The following is a 22044-nucleotide window of genomic DNA, read 5'->3' as shown; positions in this document are numbered from 1 at the left end:
TTTCAAAGCAGCAATTGATAACAGCTTTATATATACTCGTGACAGGTGGTGCATAAAGTCAATACTTGGCCACTCCCCTTTTGCTATGAAAACCAGCCTTCCATATGTCTTTCATTGTGGTACTTTTGGTCACATTTCGGGGTTCGTGGGCCATCCGAAAAGGGGGAACCAGCTTGTGGCGTAAACACGACTCTTGTCTTGTGATTTCCATCCATTCTTTGTACTTGAAATAAAGAAGGGATTGAACGTCACGATTTAAGCACCTTTTGAGACCGATGTGTAACAGGTTCATTTGCATTCCATATTAAATAGGGGGCGAAGGATAGGATAAATATTTAGCTTAAAGGTTATAGGATAATAGAATATTAAGTATAACCATAGGATGAAGATTTCGTTAAAAGGTTATGTAATGTAGTACAGGGTAAATATTTGGTTGAAACTTGAAATGTTATAGGTTGCAAAATGTACTGTAAAGATTTAACTCTAACATTATAGTGCTTAAAAGGCAGAATAAAGATTTAGTTTAGAAAATGCTATCTATCATTTTTAATAGATTGATCTAGTAGAATAAATATAAGGTTAATAAGACTTGAATAACAAATGAAAAACTAGTTAGTTTCCGGTTCTGAATAATTATCGAAGTATTTTTTTATAATTAATTTTTCTTCAGTTTAAGTAAATGATAAGTTCGTAGGCTAAGAAATAAATTTTATTTATGAAAATAAAAAAATCTCATTGATTTGAGAAACTATTGGATGGCTATTGGAAACATTAAATAAATGTAGTCAAAAGGTATGATCACCTAAAGACCAGTTAGTAAGAAGAAAACGTATCCTATAAAAAAAAAGATTACTTTAATATCAATGTACAGACTCGAGTCACCCATTATTTTATGGTAATTTATTCTAGTTACTGCACATAGATAAGGTTATGTAAAAGCTACTATCACTATTATCGTCCATAAAAGTTATGTAAAAGCTACTATCACTATTATCGTTCATAAATGTTATGCAAAAGCTACTATCACTATTATCGTTAATATACGTTGCAAATTTTGGGTCGAGCTAAATTTTTTTATTGCGCTTTCAGTTTATTTTTCCTTGACACTTTTGGATCAAAATTGAATCTTTAAACAATGGTATTTATTCATCTAATATTTTCTTCTCATGTAATGGTATATATTGTTTAGTTTTATTTCTGATGATAATGGGGACCATACTTTTTAATACTAGATTTTTAGTATTAGCTTGTTTAAAGGGACTGTTAGTAATTTGAAAATTAGAGCAGCAGTATATAATCTAAAATTAGATTTTATTGAAAGCTGATACCCACTTATTTCCAGTACATGTTGGATTCTATAGTTAATTTTATTGGAGTAGTTTAAATTTTGCTAGATGGATTCCATTAACTGCATGACCATGCAAGGTGGTGCTTTGTTAGGAAATAATCTTAAAAAAAGAAGCCATTCTTTTCCTGATTAAATTTAACTAGGAAATATCTTTTGGAATTAGCCATTTGGAGCCATAGGGTGGTCTCTCTCTCTATGGGAATAATTATCATAACATCTATCCCCAGTAGATATTTGGAGCCATAGGTTCCCCTCTCTCTCTCATGGTAATAATGATCATAACATCTATCCTCGGTAGTTATTCGTTATTTAAGCTATCAAGGTTGTTTTGTTATAGTATTCAGTAGCAAATAGTTAATTTACTGTAGTCATTAAGATAAAGGGATATGCCATAGTTTGTTTAGAACAATACTATAACCGTTCCACTATAACTCGCATCAAACCTATTCTCATTACTTATGAACGCATACTATCGAAGTTTATACCCTGTTACTACTATATAAAGACATTTTCAAAGTAAACTCTTAAATAGCCGGATTTTTTGTTTTTGCGTTTCTATCCGAATTAACTAGAAAACCATTCAAGTAAAGTAAGATTTCATGATTGTAAAACTAAAACTGCATTACAATAGTTTAACTTTTTTCACATGGTGTAAAAAGTCACATGCCAACTATTTTTTATGCGGAAAATCATAGAGATTCTAAAATTGATCTGTTCATAAGATATATGTTTTTAGAAATTTTAAATTTATGGCACTTTTTAGTTCATTGGTCCCTAGGATTTGTGGTTAAGATTGAGTATACGATCTTTGATAAATAAATTTTTGATTTTAGTTTTGTTCTATATAAAAAAAAAGTAGACTTTGAGTAGCTTTTGTTTATTAACTCAAAAGCATACTGTAAATAAATGATCTTTCTATTAAGATGAATACAAATTCTCTTTTCTGCCATGGTCATGCTTTAAGATTTATGAAAGTCTGTGCCAGACATTATAATTATTCTGGCTTTGTGGGTTTGGTATCAATTTAAAACTTAATTTGAATCTTGGCAGTGGTAATAAGCTTAATTAAATTTGGTTTTAATGTAGAATCACACGCGATTCCTTGCCTTCAGTTGTTCTTAATGTGACAACTTCCGTGAAGTCTGTCTATGTCTCAAGCAGTTTTCATTATTACACCTTAAAACTTGTTACCAGTTTTTTTACTTATTGATGAATTACTACACAGATCACTATTTTTGTGTGTCCTCTGATTCTTTTTTTTACCTAACACACAGGATAGGTAAAAAAAAAACTATCTTTATAATTAACTTCACAACTTTCGTAGCAGAAACGGTTCTGGGTGGAATTAAATTAATAACTATGGCATATCTTGTAGAAAGTCTTTAGACAATGGTTAGGTCTAATTATAAAACATTGGCTTGGTAAGCTTCCATAGATATCTGAGAGCTAGAATGTCATTGAATTGAAAAAAGCTGTAGGAGAATTGTCCGGTATATCACCCTTAGGGAATGCCAGAGAATCGAGAAGTAGGGAGAGTTCCGTATTGAAGATTCTTAACGCTAGATTTCAACTATTAAATCTCTGGGGAAAGTTGTTGGGAATACCTCCCCTGTGGAATGCCGCGGAATATATTGCGCAGCGCAAACTCAAAAGATGCCTTGGTGGTCCATGTACAGTAGAAGGCGACGTTAGCCCGATTTGATAATCTCGCTGGTGGACCAGGCAGATAATGAGAACATTCGCTGTGCATCTCCTCCTCTCGACCCGACTCAATCACTTACATGGGATGGTGGCGATCTCTTGAAAGGCAGATTGTGAGTTTGCGTTATCTCCTCTGCTTTTGGGGTGGCCTGGCGGGTTCTCTTGTGACGTAATTGTACCATGATTGCAGTATAGATTTGTGGCTGGCTGTAATCCCATTAGCGAATAAAAGAATGTGTAATTATCAGTTTTTGTCCCATTGACAAAGTTGTTTCCAATTTTAAAACTCTTAAGATTTTTATAAAAAAATGTGCCATTAACAGAATTCTCTAATTTAAAGTAAGCTTTAAAAAAGCTCTTTTGAAAGCTTGTGAACGAAGAAAATTTAAGGAATTAAACAAATGAGCCGAACCATAAATTTCATGAATGTTTTATGACTTAGTTAAGGTCAAGCTTAATCTGTATTCATTAGAGAAAGCTTGCTTGCTTTCTCAAAAAAAAAAAAAAAAAAAAAAAAAAAAAAAAACAAAAAAAAAAAAAAAAAAAAAAAACTCAAATAAGAATATTTAATAAAACTTTTTGCAAGTACTACGAAAAATTCTCTCTCTCCTCTATGGCTTCTCAAGATAACGTTTTAAGGCCCCGTACACGATCGAGGTTTGCTCGACGAACTTTGTTTGATGTGACCTCAGAAGCGGAGAAATGGCGGCCAAGGTTCTGACTTTTTCCGCTTCTGACGTCACATCGAACAAAGTTCGTCGAGCAAAGCTCGACCGTGTGGACGGGACCTATCTATCATCCAATTATTGTGGCCCAGTGTCGAAAACCATTTTGGCCACAGAACTTATTCTGGTCGAACGCAACCATCATCCATTTATTGTGGCCCAGTGTCGAAAACCATTTTGGCCACAAATAGAACTTATTCTGGTCGAACGTAACCATCATCCAATTATTATGGCCCAGTGTCGAAAACCATTTTGGCCACAAAGAGAACTTATTCTGGTCGAACGCAACCATCATCAAATTATTATGGCGGAGAAGAAGGCATCGTCACAGAATCCCGTGTTTACATTCGCTCTGTACTTTAGCCTTTATTTTTTGGTGATGTAATGTACTCAAGCACTGATAACAATGCAGGGAGCATCGTGAAGTAATGTGAGTACACAGACTTATGTGGAAACTGTTATAAGTACTGGAATAGTGCCAAATAGAGACTAAAATAGACTGGGTATTTGGGTATTTGGAAAAGTTTGTTTATACCCCAAGGAGTTTTCCTTGGGGAAGGTCCGTTTTTTATGATAAAGTTTACCCGTTCTTTTTGTTGTTTTATGAGATACAGTACTAAAACAACATGGATTAGTTTCCAAGCTTTTTAGGGAGAAAGGACTCCATTGGTTTACAATTCCTGGGGGGTTATATGTCCATCGCAAATGTATGTATTGTGTTATTCAGAGAATTTAAACTTGATATTGCTGACATCTTGGGTGTACAGAATGTGAGCAGGAATAAAGTAGTAGTTAAGTTCAGCTCAGAGAAATTCTTGGAAATGCAAGGCAATTTGAGGATAAGCAGATCAAGATAAGTGAGGTAGATAGTGTGAAAGCTGTGAATATAAGTACCTCGTATACATATGTATCGATAAGGAATGCACCCTTTGAATTTTCTGATGAATTGATAAACATTATGAGCAGGTATGGAAAAGTGGATTCAAAAAGAAGCAACAGATTCACTATGGGACCCCTGAAAGGCCTGCTGAATGGGATACGGACAATAAAGATGAAGATTAGAGACAATATCCCTTCATCGATAAGTGTGTGTGGTTTTAACTCAAGTATATTAAATAATGGGCAGAAAAGAAACGTTACAGATGCGGACAAGAAGGCCATCTAGTGAAAGATTGTAACATCGATATTATGGAAGGAACTAGTATGTGGAATGAAAAAGACTTTCCTGACATAAGCAGACAAAGAAATAATAATAAATCAGGGAAGGATAATGGTGATAGTAGAGAACAAACCAGAGAAGGAAATAACATTGAGGGACAAGAGGTAAAGGATAGCCAAAGAGGAATTGATATTAGTGAAGATGAAACCGATGTATACACAAATTGCAGCTGACAAAGGTCCAAGAGGAAATACTCAGGGATACCAAGAAGGAAAAAAAATAAGGAAGAAGGATTAGAGGAGGGGAATGAAGATTATCGAATGAGTGAAGACGACGGCGGAGAGATGATGTGCTCCTTTGCAGTCATCTCCTGATGAAATTGTGCAAGGAGAAACCGAAGGAGAAGAAGTGCACAATGAAGAAATTATAAACGGAAGAAAGGTGGAATACGAAGACAACATGCAAATCGTAACCGAAGAAATAGTCAACAGTGAAGAAGACTAGCAGATGTCAACGGAAAAAGTAGTTCATAAAGAAGAAAAGGGTGGAGGTGAAAATGGTATGGATGTTGAGTCTATGAGGAATACTAAAATTCCTGAGGAAACCTTAATATGGAGTGAAAAGAAAGGCAACAATACAACTAAAGAAAATGGTAATAGGAATAGGAACGGAGATAAAAGTCAAAATACCAGTACGACAAAAATGGCAAGCTACTGTTAACGACAGTTCAGGTGTAAAAATTACCATTAAAAAAGACAATGGACAGAAAAACTTAAGTATCGAATAATAGCGAAGGAGAATGTTTTGTTTTTTCCGAGTTGTCAAACCCCTTAAATGAAAGCCAGGATAAGTTTGTTGATAATGTAGTAGATCATGGTCTATTTAGTGATCAGAACTCTTGTAAACACAAACGTGAGGATGATGATAATAGTAATGGTAAAAATAAATGTTCTAAACTTGCTAAAATAGGTAGATAATTAGTATGTATGTATTTTGATATATCGTTAAAAATGGCTTTAGTCACTGCTTCATTAAATATGTGGTTTAAATTAGCTTAATAAGCAGTTGAAAGTAAAGATGTTAGTTGATCAATATAAAATTGATGTATTATACCTTCAAGAACATAATATTAGAGATGTGAATAGGATAAAATATTTAGAGGACTACTTTGAGGTTGTAATGAATATACTTACTATAAAGGTGGTACGTGTTTTCTGTTTAATAAAAAGTCAAATATTTCAGTTATTAACAGTGAAAAGGATGATACTGGAAACATATTATTTACAAGGATACGGTATAATGATATAAACCTCTCCTTATTGAATGTATACGCACCATCAGGCTTAAGTAAAAAGAGAGGGAGGGAGAACTTGTTCTCTGTCGATATTTTGTATTATTTAAGGAGCAACATATCAAATTTGATTTTTGCTGGTGACTTCAATTGCGTACTTTTAGGTAGAGATGTTAGTACAGGTAATGAGAGGTATGAATCAAAAGGTCTTAAATCTTTAGTACAGCATTTGGAATTGAAAGACGCTTGGTTTTCATTGAACAATATTCCCGAATATATGCACATTCTAGGTAGTTATGCTTCAAGAATTGACCGTATGTGACTGACTTGTATAGTAATATTAAGAATTGTAAAAATATTCCATTATCTTTAACACACCACAATATGATAACTGAATTTCTGCTTAATAATCGTTGTAAGATAGGTAGAGGAATATGTAAGTTAAATGTTTCATTATTGGAGAGGGACGACTTCATGGCGAAATTTGAAAGATTATGGCACTTTTAAAAAAAATAAAGAATTAAATACTCCAACATTATGGAATGGTGGGATACATTGGTGAAACCAAAATTAAAAGGGTTTTTCATAAGACTGTCTAAACAAGCTATACAAGAAAAGTATGGCGCACTAAAATTTTTGCAAAATTATCTTAATACTTATCAAATAAAGCCTCTGTGGGTTACAATAAATTTGAAGAGATGAAGGCTATAAAAGATAGAATGAAATCAATAAAAGATGAAATATGTGAAGGTATAAATATTAGGCTAAGGACAGAAGAGAGAATAAAAGGAGAGAGATTATCTGCAAATTTATTAGGTAAAGAGAAACTCAAGAGAGAAGCGAAAAAGTATTAGGCAACAGAGGTTATACAGCGGTGTGACGCTTGACAACACAGAGGCGATAGTCTGTCATGTAAAGGATCACTATGAAAAACTGTTCACAAAGATAAATACTGATGAACAGCTACAGGATAGTTTCCTTAATTGTATAGGGAGCACAATAACTGATGACGACAATGAAATGTTATGTAGAAAGGTATCTGTCGATGAGGTTATTAAAAAGATGATGATAAAGGCGGAACTCCCGGTAAAGATGGTCTTCCTCTGGAATTCTATTTAAAGACATGGAATGTAATTAAGTCAGAGTTCTCTGAAATGATTAAGTTTCCGATAGATTTAGACCTTGAATTAGGTAAAAGCCAAAAAAAAAGGGTATCTTTAAATTAGTACCTAAAAGTGGCGATTTATTGTGTTTAAAAAACTGGAGACATTTCTTTACTGAATACGGATTACAAATGCATTGCAAAAATTTTGGCTAATAATTAAAAAAAAGTGTTCTTCATAAAGTTATATCACGAGAACAGTTTTGTTCGGTTAAGGGAATATCAATAGTGAAACGTAATACTCTAATTAGGGATGTAACTTATTATGCAAATGAAAATAATTTGGATTGTGCTCGAGTTAACCTGGATTGGAGTATGGCGTTTGATAAAGTTAATTTGAGTTTCATGTTTAAAACACTCACGGATGGGTTTTAGTGAGTTATGAAAATTAGAATGTTATATACGGGATGCTTAAGTGCAGTTTGTGTAAATGGGATTGATAGCAGCTTTTTTCCTGTTGAGAGATCCATAAGGCAAGGATGTCCTATGTCCTTGATAGCATATATATTGTTTCAAGAATCTTTATACAGAACAATTAAACAATGCAATGAAATTGTGCCAGTGAACCTCCCTAAGGCCCTGTCCACACTAGCAGGCACCTCCCGACGGGCAAATACTATTCCCATAACCCGTTCCGCTAGACTGACCTACCGTGTATTGAGCTAGAACGATATGATTGTCTGGTAACACTGCTTCAGAAGCGAGAGAAAATATAAACAGCTGGAGTGTCCGACGGGTATGCCCGCTAGTGTGGACAGGCCTTAATGGGTTCCAGTGTTCTGTTGTAGGTTTTGCTGATGACAGCTGTTTTTGTTAGTAAAGAAAGAAGTATTAAAGTAGTTTTAGTATTATAAACCAATTTGAGCTAGCTACTGGTGCAGAACTTAATAAAGATAAGACTTGTGTCATGAGTTTAGGCAATTGGAAGGACAAAAATGTATGGCCACTTGGATACAACAGAAAAATAAGTGTAAGGTATTAGGCATATTGATAACCAATGATTATAATGAAATGGTAGATGAAAACTGGGATGCTTTGATCAATGAAGTTAAGGTAAAAATAAATATGCTTTCGACTCGATACTTGTCTTTATATCAAAAGGCTATTCTTGTAAATTCTCTTATTTTAAGTAAAGTTTGGTACGTGTGTCATGTATTTCCATTAGGGAAAGAGAAAGCAAAAATTTTAGAACAATCTGTTTTCCAGTATTTGTGGTGTGGAACTTACCAACCAATTAAAAGGGATTCCTTGTATCTGCCAAAAACAGAAGGTGGCATTGGGGTTATTAAGGTTTTTTATAAAGCAGCAGCTATTTTAACACATTCTTGAATAGTATGTTGTTTGATAGTTATGGACAAGTAGCAGCCTTATATAACACATGTATTAGAATAAATTTGTTGTGGGTTGTAGAAGATTGCCTTAATGTGTCTTATGTTGCTACTCCTTTTTATAATATCATTATTGGTAAGCAAAGGAAATTATTAAGAATGCCTAATTTTCCATACGTCAAAAGTAAGAATATTTATCAGTATTTGATGCTAACCCATAAATAAGCCCATTGTAATTGAGAGATACCCGTTGCATAACTGGGGTAATATATGGAGTAACCTTGTATGCAAATTCGTTGAACCTTATCAAAGAAGTATTATGTATAGATTTTTGTATGAATCTTTGGCTACTGAGGAAAGACTGAAGATATTGAATATTGCTGATAATTTTTCCAATAAATATATGGAAAATGAAAAGCATCTGCATATTGTCTATTTTTGTAAATATGTTAAAAATATTTGGAAGTGATTCCAGAATTTCATTGAAGTATTATAAGTTCAGTATCCAATAAAAGTATTGATGTTGGATTTCGATTATAAAAAAAGGAGAAAATACATTAAGTATACTTATTATTGATTATGTAAATAGTTTGTGGTACAGCAGAGAAGAGATGTTACCAAGTCAAATAATTTCAATATTAAAATGTAAAATAAAGTACACACAATGGGTATTATCAAATGCATATGAACTTTAAAAACATTTCACAAGTGAATATTTGAATTCATATAATTAATGTAATTAATATGTAATATTGATATAATTATGAAAATTTGTAAATAATTGATAATTGTAATAACATTAATAAAAAATATAAAAATGATTAAGAAGAAAATATCACCGATATAAAGATTACTTAGATAAACTTAACATGAAAAGGGAGATGAAATTATAAACGTGACACGAAAAGTTTTAAAACTGAAATAAAAGGGTTTTCTCTTATCGAATTTATTGTAAACAACAACTGATAATCTAGATGAGCAATGATAAATATAACAGCTTTATAAAAAGACTATTCTGTAAATGTAAATAATTTTTATATGAAAAAAAAAAGTATTATGGACCAGTGTCGAAAACCTTTTTGGGCACAGAGAACGTATTCTGGTCGAACGCAAACTAAACTGAACTCAAAGTATTAGTTTTCTATGTCAACTAAGAATTTCTAAAATCGATAACATTAGCCAAGTTAGGAATACCAATTTAAGGTATTGTTATTGTTGATAACTGACTACTAAGTTGCCAAGTATCGTTTAAAATCAAAATTACCCTTGTCTTGTAAGTCACAATTGGAAACCCTAGTTTTTCATTACTGAGAAGAGGAACTAGGAAAGATATTTGAGCAGAAAACCACAATGACAAGAGGACTTCCTCTTCCATCTCTTAATAACCAGACGTTGAAATCTGAGCTTTACTGTTTACGAGTCTCGAGAGTTGGACACATCATCTCAAATGGACAGGTGACAAAACACCCGTTTGATCTTTGCTTTCTGCTGAGAACACACTCGCCTCCACGAGTTGCTGTAGTGCTGGCTCAGGAGAAAAAATAGGAAAAAAATTTGAAAAAATAAATTGGAGAAAAAAAGATTTAGCAAAATTTTTTTTTAGCAACCTTCCGTTGCTTATCAAAATTTTTAAATGTTAAATAAGAGTCCGAAAATATGGGTAAATTTTATTGTCAAAATGTGTGTATACATAGTATTAATTTTTTCAGTCTGCAATACATCTTTAAAACATGGTGCATTGTAATAATTACCACTGGCAGAAGCAGGGAACAACTTGTCTGGTAGTTTGATCAGATGTTCGCTGGCTTACTTCACTTGGTTCTTCCATTTAATAATCTCAAGGATTTTGACTTTAGTAGGATTCCTGCTGACTTGTTAGACAATGGTTACTAGAGATTCGATTTTTAGTTTTTATATCTGAGTACTAAAAAGATCGCTGCTTCATGAAGTAGGTCATTCTTTCCTCTATGACTTCATTATTCACTCTGATTTAAGGCTTTCTTTTTGTACATATCTGCAAAGAGGAGGAGGAGTCTGATCACTTAAAAGTAAAATCTCCGTTAGCATAAAAGGTAAAGGTCTACCAAATTACTTCGAGTTTTGAGAGCTAGTTGAAAAGGCTGTTTAGATAATACATCTGTGACATGGTCAAGTTGATTCTGAATTGAACTAGCGACTATAGAACAAGAACTTTGATATACAATAAAAAGCTATTTAGCATTATGCTACTTAGAAGGTATACAACTGGATAGATTGATGAGATTAGTCAATAGATACAGTACATAGGAAAGCCTGAATGTTTTAGGGGAAAAAAGATCCATCGATTCAAAGTAAAGCCCTGTCCACAAGAGCGGGCCTGATCGGCGTGCTCCGGGGTTGACAGGCAAATTCTGGCGGGCTTACCACCGGTGAATGTTGTCCATACGGGTGAGGCGATGGAGAGGTGGGCGTGCCCGTCGATGCCAGTAGTGTGTTCAGTGCGGTACGATAAACATGGTGCCTACCGCAAAGAAGATATTATGTAGCATGATAATTGCTGTGATGAAAAAGAAGAGAATATAGTGCAAAGAATGGCTCAGTAAAAGAAATGTATATGGTTAACTAACGTCTGCCAGGGTCGAAGCTCAAGCTATCGGGCACCACCATGGTGATTTTGCTACATGACCCATCGAGCAATTTGACTGTTTGCCTGTCAAGTGTGCCCGTTAGAGGGGAGGTCCGCCGATCAGGCCCGGTCGTGTGGACAGGCCCATAAGATATTAATAGAAGACTAATGTAAAGTGATGGGCAAACAGAGGAATTTCATAAAAAAAAAAAAAAAAAAACATGGCTGATAAAAAATAATGAATTACCCTACAGGATTACCTAAATGCGAGTACAGTCAAGATCTGGGTAATTAGATTTTATGAACGAAATTAGTAACATTACAATCTGGACAGTTAAATTTTCAGAATACTGGATATTGTATATATTTTGTAGTTAGTATTCAGTTCAACCATGGAAAGCGGACTGAACTATGACCTGTAACACCATTCTCTTGCTATATTGCCCTAGTTATAATGTTTAAACAAATGTTAAAGTTTAAAAATAATTTGTGAATAGTATTAAACTTTTTTATTGCACCTTTTATCATTGCAACATTTTATGCAGCAGCCAAAACCTGTCAAGTTGGTATGATGCTAATTTGTGTTCATAAATTTCAACCAATTTTAAATAGCTATCTTTTAAGTGTAACCTATATTAAAGTGCACAAAATCATAATTTTATTAATTACAAAAGCACTTTCGTAACTAAAGACAATTGTCTTGATGAATATCAGCTGGCAATTTACGCTAAACTGAATAGTCATATTTAAAGAAATAAAACTTAAATGCAAGTTCAGACCAAAAATACATGCTCCATATATGAATCAATTTATGATTATTTTTTGTAGCCAAACCAAAGAACTCATTTTCTCAAGTCTTTTAGGGTTGTTTATCTACAATATGTGCCATCTTAATTGAACAATTCACGTCTTCTATAGTAGATAGAATCCACACACGCACACAATTCCGTTGATAAAATGGGGCTTTCATACTCAAATTATTTTAAACACTATGTAACACAAACCTTAGCTAACTTGACATTAGTGTACAATGACTGCTACTATTCTCTATCATATGGTCTAGATTGTTAAGTTTCCTGGCAACAAACAGTGAGTTCAAACTACAAAAAACACATGGTTAGCTCAAAATTACAACGTAAATCAAAACTTGTTTAAGTTGCAAAGAAAGCCCATGTTCCCAGGAAAGACCACTGAAAGAACAGGTTTATCAGTAAAAATACCAATCAAGGACCACGTAAAAGTCCTTCCTATACTAGAAAACTAATACTGCCTTCCATTCCAATGAAAAATGTAATACTTTCTTTTTATCACAATAGCCAGTAATTCACTGTTCTTAGGGCTGTTGGAACCTTATTCTTATTTGTGCATTACTGAAGCTGCTAGAAATCTACATATTTTAATCTACCTTCATCTTACTTTTCATTTTTTTTTCAACAAAAGTAAAAATTATTAAGGATTTACAGTAAAAACGTGACCAAAATAAACTTGACTTTTATCAGACTATTTACAAGGCTTGACAAATATTACTCCGAATTTACTTTACTGTGAAATTTTCAATTAAGGTATATAGTAAATATCCTGGTTCACTTCCAAATTGGTTGCTAAACTTGAAAGTTTTGAAATCTAAATTGACCAGCATCCCCCAAAAACATTATTCTGTATGATTAAACATTAACCAGACAAATTAACAAGAGTTTCCTTTACCACGTCCATGTAATGTCAAATATCCTTCAGCTAATCTGGAAAGTTCTATCTGGAAAGTTCTATCTGGAAAGTTCTATCTGGAAAGTTCTATCTGGAAAGTTCTATCTGGAAAGTTCTATCTGGAAAGTTCTATCTGGAAAGTTCTATCTGGAAAGTTCTCTTAACTCCGCCCAATGTAGAAAATTACAACTTGAATGTCAGCTTCATGGACCAAAGTAATTCAACTGCTCTCCAACCACTTGCCAAATTCTTGAGCCTGTAATTAGAAAAAATGTTTGCAACACAAGATTTTAATAAACTGAAGCACTCATACAAGGACATAAAAATGTGAATAAGTTTTTCAAGTTGTTTGTATTTTTAATAACATGCAAACCCGAGTTCTTTACATATGGGATTTACTCTTCAGTGCAAGGTGGAACTGGCCATTTAATTTAAAACAAAGTGGAAACTGGTGGTTGGCTACTGACATTTAGGGGAGGAATCCCTTCCATCCAGATGGTACATTCACTTTAGACATCCGAACGGTGGCAGCATCGTTGAAAAAGGCAACCAGGTACTATTCTCGAAGGAAAAAGCAGGGAAGAGAAAGTCCTAGTACGCTAGGTACTACCCTGACATTGACGAAATGTTCACTTTCCAATAGTCATAATGAATTCTTCCACCCAATATTTCTAGGAGGTAAGCAAGAAGGGGGAGAAACTATGATATACCATACAATGATGAAAAGAGCGAGGGAGGCGAATGAACTGCAATAAGGAAAGCTTCCTGGTACTTCTCATCCTTCAAAACAGAACTGAGAGGAGGGGAAGGAACATAGAAATGCTGAGCTGAAGAAATGCTGGACTGAACCCCTCATCACCCCCAAGATAGACCAAGAGCCATGAACATAACATCTACTGGTCGTTGAGAAAACTTGTCAAAATCAGAAACTAAGATATTTTGTTGATTTTATGGTGCTGCTTATGAAATTGTTTGATGGGTTATGTGTACCAGCTGCGCGCTACCAATGTTTGCCCGCCAACCCGTTGGCACTAAGAGTTGTTCCACATTCACTATGTAGCTTTCATGCTACTTAGTCTTAGTTACCAAACCCTCTTACAGACAAAAACCCCACATATCACTATCACCCTACATGGTGTAGCAATCCGGCCTGCCCTACGAAACAATGAGCAGATTTGCAAGGCCATCACCTGGCAAGAACAGCCCACTCCAGGCATGACACTCCTTTAAGGGCAATTATAGGGGCAATTGGAAGAACCATCCTGTCCAGAATGGGGAACACATGGAAAACCTATTGCCCTCAAGAAATGCAAGTATGTCATGACTACGGACACTTTCAGAGAATGGAAGATATCAATGGAAGATTGGCTGTAGCACAGCAAAATACCTCAAGGCGAGGTGGTGACGAACATCAGATTAAGATGGAGAAAATTTATACAGCACCATTGAATTCTAGTTTTCAAGAGACCGATGGGTACCTCTCAAAGTAAAAGATGCTTACGCAATGCCAGACTGAAACAGGACATTATACAAAACTTTGAAAAATATGATACGATTTGCAAGCTTATGGTGAAGTGCCACTCATTCTAGGAGACAGTGAGTGTATGTGGTAGGCTTGCCCTCATTCCAGGAGTAACTAATGATAAGAGGCCAGTGGGTCTGTGCGATGCCACTGCTCAATGGCATGGCAGCAGTGAACACCACATACAAAAGAAACAAAGATGAAGCATTGAAGAATTCAGGATAAGTGTAAGGCCCAATAGAATGTCTTAATTTGGTGGTCTCATGCACATTAAATTTAGAATTGCGAGCAGGTCATATTGATGGTAATTCTAGAAAATAACTGCACGGACTGCATCGAACTTTCCTGAAGTGTAACAGCCACTAGGGATTGGGGCGTCAAATGTATTTTGCTGTGTTTAGTATTAGCCCCTGGGGGTTAATTACAGTTGACCCCCCAAAATAACAGTAAATTCTTAATAAGCAACCCAAATACTATAGGAAACTTTAATTTCCAAAGAAATACTCGACAGAGTTAAGATCTACCATATTGAGTGTCACAATTGTGGGAAAGTCGAGATATTTTGTCTGCTGCTGCAAAGGATATGTCGACAGAGAAAATGTTAAATCAAATCGTGCATCTGATAAAGGGACGCCGGAACTTTCCTAGCAACATCCAAAGAACAAAAATTTATAAAGTAATCCTAACTTAAAACATTAAACACTAAACTCATACTATGAAGTACGCAATAAGTATTCAGTAGCGTGCATATTCCTGGGTTACCTGGCCTTAAGTCGTAGACTGGGTTAGGCTACATCCCAGATTTTTTTCTTGTTAAGATTAAGACTGCTGAATATGCTGCCTACTACAGTCAAGCAGGAACCAGTGACCATGCCTAGGTTAGAATATATTCCTGTAGTTACCAATAATGTTTCCATTTCTTGTGTGATTATCATCAACCATGCAAAAATTAACTTTATAATTACTCTTTGTTGACCTATGTCTCCTACTAAAACCTGTCAAGAGGCAATTATCCAAGCGTTTACCAGCTTTTTCAGTGTCGCTGATATTGACTCAAACCTTAGCAAGGTGAAACTATCTTGACAATTTGACTTGGATAGCCAAAGTTCCCCTGGGCTAGTAAATACACTAGCCTATGAGCTATCATATAGTATATCAATCTACAACAGATTACCGTGAATTATATATAATCCGAATCTACAATTAATCTTTAAATTCTGTTAACTCCATAAATAGCCTATGCATACCTAAATTATAAACTCTGCAGCCTTTCGTTGTCAGCCAGTTTATCACTATGCTTAGGCTTAAATGGATACTGCATTTGCATCCAAGGGCCTCTACCCTATCAAATCCTTACTTAAGACAACCATGGTTATACCATAGATTAAGCTACTACTCACCAGCGAGTTCAGAGGCCAGGCAAGTTATGCTAGCCATAAAAGACCAGACTTAAGACATACTATCCACATTTAAAGCCAAAGTATGTTAACTTTTCCTCGTGAACATCAAAATATTCTGTGGATATCCCTAGGTACCTATCAAAGTCTCAACAATGAGCATAATACTACTTACATTACTAAAATCTTCAGCCTTGATGGTATTTAATCTTGAAGATGGTTCACAGTAGCTCAACTTTTCAGCTTAAATACACCTCCAATAATTTCTACAACCTCCCAACTTCTTTGGTTAACAAAGAGCCTGAAATTGTTATAACTCCACAAGGGATGGCTTTTGTTCTGCACTGTTCAAGGATTCCTGAATGTGAACGGGACAAACTCTCTCTGTCTGGTGTCCTTGGGAAAGAATCCTGTTTTCTTTTCAGCTAAAACTATAGAAATCGGTATGAGCAATGAGTAAGAAGTCCTGTTGTTAGCTCGTTAGGCTATAATAATCACTCGATTTTGCATTGTAGATAAATGCAGAAAACTGATTCGCCAATATCATACATGTCACGGGAAGCAATAGGACTGAAATTCCTTGCATTACCAAATAAATTTGAATAAATGTTACACGATGAGCTTTGTTTTTCTTTGTAAAATTAATATAAGTAGGTGTAGATGAAAATATACGTGTATGTATAAAAATTTTACAATAAACTGAAACTTTTTCATTTTGACTTAACAGTTTCTTGAAAGTGTTCAGTTGTCAATTTAACTGTGGTTCTTTCACAGCACACTCATTGGCAACAAACAGAATCCCTTGAATGGATATCCTTTTAGGGTGCTAGATTTTTAGTTTGTTAACAGTACACATAAGTGAACAAGGATGAGAAACGATGGATTACTTGAAAATGAACGTGGCTATGTACATGACGCGAAGATGGAAATTACCAAATCAAATCTCCTGTGCATGTCCAATAATACGACAGGATGGAAAGCTACCTTTGTCATTTAATTAAGGATTATCGAGATATATTTGACCTACGTTGTCTATACCATGAATGCTACGACTGAAGTTACAAATACTGATAGCAATAATAACAATTTGCATTAATTGATTCCTAACAATTTGGTATAGAAAATTAATTTTGTGATTTTTATGGAAGATCTTTATAATCTTACTTTAATTTAAAAAAATTTGGTCATAATTACCAAATACTACTGTGAAATATATAAGTAACGTCATTCAAAGTATGTGGTTGCGCGGTAACAATGATTTGTCCTGTCAGCCTATAAAAAATTATGACAGAATACCATTAGTCCTTTTTCTAAGTATGTTTTTATTTATTATCTTGAGTGCTAACGTCAAATATAGTATATAAACAACTGGGACTGAACAAAATTCGGTTGTAACGTAAAAATGAAAAGTAACATGAGTAACGAAATAAGATGATAAAACGATAAAGTTCTAGTCTCCCATTCATCCTCTCTTGAGAAGAAATCCAACAGTCCCGTAAAAATGGGTACAAGAACCAAAGTAAATCTCACCCTCATTAGGGAGTCAGACCTCAAAACGAACCTGAGGTGATCTTGGGGTTGATTGCTCAAGCGAAACTTTTCCTTTAAATACTTTTTGGGTCTTCTATTACCTCCGGCTTTTCTCTCATTGTCTTTCTTTTATTTCTTTTACTGTTGTGTAATATAGCTGATGCAAATGAATTCCACGAGTTTGACTTATCTCGTTTTGATTTGATTTCTTCTTCTTCTCCTCCTCCTCCTCCTTCTCCTCCTTCTTCTCCTTTTTTTCCTTTCTTCTCCTTCTTCTTCTTCTTCTTCTTCTTCTTCTTCTTCTTCTTCTTCTTCTTCTTCTTCTTCTTCTTCACCCAGACTTAGTGTCCGAACCGAATAAGTGATTTTGGATGACATAAAGCAAGTTTTAAAATAAAATATTGTCATGACTTGTTGTCTAGTAAGCGATTTTATCACTGCAGAATTAAAGAGCGTTAAACATAGATACAGAGAATTCAGTTTCTTCTATACTGGGGAAAAAACATAAAGTGGATATTAAAATGTGGTATCTCTTCCTTGATACTGATGTTCATGTAAAAAATTATTAAACTGATAATACGTATGTACATTAATAATTTTCTACTGGAAAATGTTAATAAACAATGTTATGTATGTATAATGATTTAAAGCATTCAAACGGTATTACTTACAATAAATAATTCCATAATATCAGTATACTGACAAATAAATGAATATAAAACAGAATTTTAGAACAGAAAAAATATAATTTGGCAAGAAAAAAATATAACAGTAATAATAATGTGGTGTTCATGGTGATAGCTGCATCAGCGACATTGTTTTTGTATAGAGTTTTCTCTATTTTTCCAATAACTGATTGTTCTACGTTGCTGCTTTCTGCCAGTAACACACCGGTTATTGCATACTTGAAGAGGAAAACAGGTCGCAAAATTGATAGTTTATATCCGATGAAATATCATTAGTGAAAGCATAATGAAATTAGGAGTTCATCCTCCATAAAGTTGTCCTTCAGAACACCGTCTTCTATTCAGTTGTCCCTCAGAACAACGTCTTCTATTGAGTTTTCCTTCAGAAGAATGTCTTCTATTCAGTTTTCCTTAAGGAGAACGTCTTCTATTCAGTTGTCCTTCAAGAGAACGTCTTCTATCGAGTTGCCCTTCAGGAGAAAACGTTCCTTCTTAATTCCAAGTTGTCCTTAAGGAAGAACGTCTTCTCTATTCATTTGTCCCTTTAAGGATAAACGTCCTTCTATTGAGTTGTTCCCTTCAAAAGAAACGTTCTTCTATGATTGTGTCCTTTCAGTAAGAACGTCTTCTATTGAGTTTTCCTTCAGAAGAACGTCTTCTATTCAGTTGTCTTTCAGGAGAGGAGAACGTCTTCTGTTCAGTTGTCATTCAAAAGAACGTCTTCTATTGAGTTGTCCTTCAGGAGAACGTCTCCTTTAGTGTTAATCGAGACATCTGCTCTGCTCTCGTAACTAGATTGCGAGAACAATTGACAAAAGGAAGATTAAAACCTCGTTTTCTGTTTCTGGTCGTTTCCATCCAAAGATGAGATTTCATCAGCAGATGAAATTCCCGAGTGGTTCTGGAGGGATTCACTCGTCCGTCATCGCACAGGATAACTCCGGAGTGCCAAGTAAAGGAACAATCAACCTCAGTTGTGAGAAGACACCAATTACTCAAGTCTTAGAATTGGATGATTAGTCAAGAAGCAAGGAGGAACTAGGTATCCTTGTAATAACTGACTGATAGAATGATGGTACAATTCATTATTCATTGCTCTAATTCACTTCAAACACACACACAAATATATATATATTATAATATATATATATATATATATATATATATATATATATATATATATATATATATATGTTATACCTCACACAAAGTACTGAGTACGACACAACCAAAGCCGAATAAGATATCATTTCATAAAGGTCTAAGTACATATGAATAACCTACTTCACCCCCATAATAATTCATAGGAGGACAACAGAAGACAGAATAGAGAGATAAAAAAAATCTTAGATGCACCAAAACGAACACCCACCAAGATATAATCGCGCTTAACCTAAAAACATCCAAATACAAACTCGTCGAATACCGCGGTAAAAAACACCCAGAATAGTCATAGCGAGACATTTCAGATACAAGATAGCACATAAAAGAGCAATGTTGTTGTCTAGAATGACATTTCATGATAGACCATACTGACTGACGGTAGTGGAGTGATAAGAAGTCGCAGAATTTTGCAAGTTTATACAACAAGAAATGTGAACGAGAACAGATGTATGGCCACCAACTCAAGTAAATAAGTAATTAATATTTTTGCTGATATGTGTCAGGCCAAAGTTTTAAGCAGAACTATCAATATACCACTTAAAATAATAAAATACATATTCAAAAGGTGAAAGATGATAATTGGATTGAATGGAAAGAATTATTGCTCTCCAGCAAAAGGTGGCAGTATCAAAATTTTGGGGGGATATCGTTTTTTACATTTACAGATACAAATCAAAGGTTAGTCTCGAACACCCTCATTATAAAGGAGTTTCCATTGCTATGATTTTAGTGTTTCGTGTTGCCGTCAGCCTAATGTTTTGCTTGCCCTATCGTCATATTGACAAAATGCTAATATGATTTTTTAATTTTTTAAGGGTATGGTACCGAACTGACTCAATTTTCTGTAATATATTTCCTTTATTTATTTTTATGAGCTTCTTAAATTTTTTTCCAATTACCTTCCTCATTTTATAATAAGAATTTCTTTATCATTTTCGCGGCTATTTTAGTCAGCTCTTCACAGTGAACCACGTATCACAAAAAAAATTCAAATTAATTTTAAATGTATTTGCGTAATATCCATCAGTTAACAATCCACATAAAAGCACAATTACAATTTGATCTGGTTAGGCAAATTGTACTGTAATTAGATTGGATGAATATTATGAAAATCATTTTAGCTTTTATAGGAATGCGCTATCAATGAATATTAATAGCTCAACTGTTTCGTGTCCAGGCCATGAGGGAATTGCTGCATAATTCGCATTTCTGTCAATTTGTCCTTTTAGGTTTTCTGTAATGCTTCCAGTCTTTCTGATCACTCACTATGCCTGTATGTCATTAATGGCTATACATTTCGTTTTATTTTTTTATCTTGAAATTGTTGGTTTTAGCACAATTATTGTTTCGTTTCCGTTGATGTGCTTTGAATTCATCGTCTGGCCCCATTTCATGCTCTCATTCGCTCAGCAAACTTTATCAGGCAAACCTACATATATGAATAGAGAATTACTATATATTAATATTGCATAAAAGAAAGTTTCATCAAAGAACAAACAATTAGGAGATATAAAGAAGACTGTAAGTTATACTTTTCATTATGAAATGTCGCATTTCCGGGAGATAACGAGTTTCCATCACTTTTCGCTAAATCTATTCTGCAATATTTTACTCATCGGGGAAAAAGGGAAGATAATTAAGTGATTCAGATGGCAGATATTTCTCGAGTAAATATTTCCTTTTAACTGGGGGAGGATATCATATAATTTAGTCTCTCTTTCTTCTTCTTAGAATTGTTTTTATCATGTACAGTGGGGCTCAAATCTCATGCGACATGATTCTTTTTGTACCGTCCATATTCTCAGACTCAACGTGATGTTGCCAAGTAGTGCTATTTTTTTTCTTTTTTTATTTGTAATGCCATTCATGTCGAAAAGTTTGCGAATTCATAGCTAGCCTTATTTTCCTTATGGTTAAATAGATATGATACCTTTTATGCATTGGTATAATTCTTAATTTGTGTGATTTGAATTGATTTTTTAATTTTTTTTTTTATCTTTATGTTGCTCAGTTCAAGTGTGGTGTGATAAGGTTAGCGGTGCCAGCAATGAAAGCACACTTAACATGCTCCTCGGACTGGTCAACATAACCATGTCTGCAGCATTATGACAGTAGACCTAATAAGCTCAACAGTCATAACAACAATTTCAATGTAGGAATATGAATTAAAACAGGTTTTATTTGAATGTTGAAGAATTCGGCTGCGTTTAAGCTGCCTGTATGTTAGAAAAATTTTATAGGCCTATAAAAATAATCTAAGCCATTTGAGATGTAATCTGTTACTAATGAATTTATTTGTAGAGATCACCTGTCCTTTGAGGAATAGGAATCACAACCAGTTTTCTTTGAATGTTGAAGTTTCAGGCTGTGTTTAAGCTGCCTGTATGTTGGAAAATGATTTATAGGCCTAGAAAAATAATCTAAGCTTTCTGAGATGTAAACTTACGAATGTTTTTATTTGTAGAGATTACCTGTTCTTTGAGGAATAAAAGATGATGATGATTTTGGTTATATGGAGAAGATGGTTATTAATCGAAATATCATATGGAACACTAGTTTTTCAACTGGTTTACAATATTATTTTCTTAAAAGTCCTTCTGCTCGCTTTTGGTGTATAATTTATTCTTTCATAAGGTAACTTGAAGTGCAAGAATGTGTAGATAACCTCATTTGCTTTCTGGACAGAAATTGTTAGTATAGAAATGTGAATGTTAAGTGTAAA

The 22044-nt window shown here is 34.2% G+C and overlaps 1 long non-coding RNA gene across 4 annotated transcripts; it reads right to left on the bottom strand.

Moving 5' to 3' along the window:
* Positions 1-9596: 9596 nt before the first annotated feature.
* On the bottom strand, positions 9597-16249 carry LOC135224949 (uncharacterized). Of its 4 annotated transcripts, XR_010316836.1 has the most exons (6): positions 16118-16249; positions 13024-13279; positions 11321-11403; positions 11118-11214; positions 10466-10728; positions 9597-10238 (listed from the first exon to the last, which is right to left on the bottom strand). It is a non-coding gene; the product is annotated as an uncharacterized LOC135224949 (long non-coding RNA). The 4 variants fall into 4 exon arrangements; XR_010316834.1 differs by having other exon boundaries at positions 11321-13279; XR_010316837.1 differs by lacking the exon at positions 11321-11403.
* Between the last annotated feature and the right edge of the window lie 5795 nt (positions 16250-22044).

Source organism: Macrobrachium nipponense, chromosome 12, assembly GCF_015104395.2.
Source record: "Macrobrachium nipponense isolate FS-2020 chromosome 12, ASM1510439v2, whole genome shotgun sequence".
In the NCBI taxonomy this organism is placed as follows: Eukaryota; Metazoa; Arthropoda; class Malacostraca; order Decapoda; family Palaemonidae; genus Macrobrachium; species Macrobrachium nipponense.
This window is presented reverse-complemented; position numbering and strand designations above follow the sequence as displayed.